The sequence below is a fragment of the Triticum aestivum genome, chromosome 2A (assembly GCF_018294505.1).
Source record: "Triticum aestivum cultivar Chinese Spring chromosome 2A, IWGSC CS RefSeq v2.1, whole genome shotgun sequence".
Lineage (NCBI taxonomy): Eukaryota > Viridiplantae > Streptophyta > Magnoliopsida > Poales > Poaceae > Triticum > Triticum aestivum.
This window is the reverse complement of record NC_057797.1, coordinates 763,677,175-763,677,648: the sequence shown is the minus strand read 5'-3', so window position 1 is coordinate 763,677,648 and position 474 is coordinate 763,677,175.

Here is a 474-nt window from a genome sequence, read left to right as displayed (position 1 = left end):
AATCCAACATGCAAGTCACGACCACAAACATAGAAAAGGCTACAAACACATAAGTCCTAGGTTGGGATCTCCCAGCAGATGAAGGTTGTTGAGCAAGAAACACTCAAACTGGAAGCAAAGGCTATAGTTTTTCTGTTCCGTACCATAAGATGTTTATTGACCAGGTATATTTTGGTCGTTCATACTCAGTTTTGCAGGACATGTACAAAAAATGATCCCCATGTTAGACGATGAAGTTTTACAGTCCGTTTCATTTACCCCTTCCCTCACGGCAAAGCATGACCGACAATGAATTGCACTGCTACACCGCATCATTGGCAGCGCCACATCTTCTCCAACGACGAGCTCCACATCCATGTCTACGAAGCATCACGGCGGCGCGGGCTCTCCACTAGCCAATTCTAGGACATTGTCTTTGGCGTGCAGGTTCATTCACCCACTCCTTGGGCCTCGAGTGAGGTGCAGGTCCATTCA